This window comes from Mus pahari, chromosome 5 (genome assembly GCF_900095145.1).
Source record: "Mus pahari chromosome 5, PAHARI_EIJ_v1.1, whole genome shotgun sequence".
Lineage (NCBI taxonomy): Eukaryota > Metazoa > Chordata > Mammalia > Rodentia > Muridae > Mus > Mus pahari.
The window spans coordinates 111611496-111612360 of record NC_034594.1 but is presented as its reverse complement, the minus strand read 5'-3'; the positions used below and the strand labels follow the sequence as shown (position 1 = coordinate 111612360).

Genomic DNA, 865 nt, shown 5'->3' with positions numbered 1-865 from the left:
GGGTTTAGAAGGCCTGGTTTCCTTGGTATCCTCCACTCCCTCTGGCTCTTACATTCTCTCTCTCCTCTTCTGCAGAGTTCCCTGAGCCCTGAGGGGAGGGATTTAATGGAGACATCCCATTTGAGGCTGCATGTTCCAAGGTCTCTCACTCTCTGTACATTGTCAGGTGAGTGACTGTATTTTTTATTCCCCTCCTAGTTTCTTCATATATAAAGTGTGGGTGACAATAACTTCTTTAAGAACTATTTCATCTGCCCCTAACGACTTTATATGTGTGGCTGCTGTGTCATTTGTGCAGTGGTAGGTTCTATGCTCAGTGTTCTGACCTGTGAACATCTGAATGTTTAGTAGCCTAACATTCCCTGAAAAAAAGAAAAAAGTGATCCTGAGACGACCACCAGTCTAGTACCTTGAAATCCAGGAAGAGCTCCCAGGGCAGAGACTAGGAGAACCTCATCTGGAGCCAGGGGTCCCAAGTAGGAGTGAGCCCCAGACAACCCACTTGGCATAGGTCCTGTGAGAAGCGAGGCCTATATAATCACCAGACAGGTACCATGGGGCCCAGACAGGGATCAAGCCTAAGATGACCACTAGTCCTGTGCTGCACAGGCCTGGGAGCGGGTGACTATGCCTGAGATGACCCCTGTCCAGTGCCATAATGCACAAGCTAGGCATAGCACTCCTGAGACCACTCCTGACACAACCCCAGACACTCAGAAACCCCAGGCACCACTACACGAGTAAGTCAGCGGTGGATAACTGGAAGAAAAAGAGAAGCAGAAGGATGTGGATGGACACAATGAAGAGAGGCAGATCTGGGGACTCAAGGGTAGCGAGGGACAGCCTAATGTGAGTAGCCAGTGAT

The 865-nt window shown here is 49.6% G+C and overlaps 1 pseudogene; it reads left to right on the top strand.

Moving 5' to 3' along the window:
* The first annotated feature begins 250 nt into the window (after nt 1–250).
* Nucleotides 251–360, top strand: LOC115064164 (annotated as a pseudogene).
* The last annotated feature ends 505 nt before the right edge of the window (nt 361–865 follow it).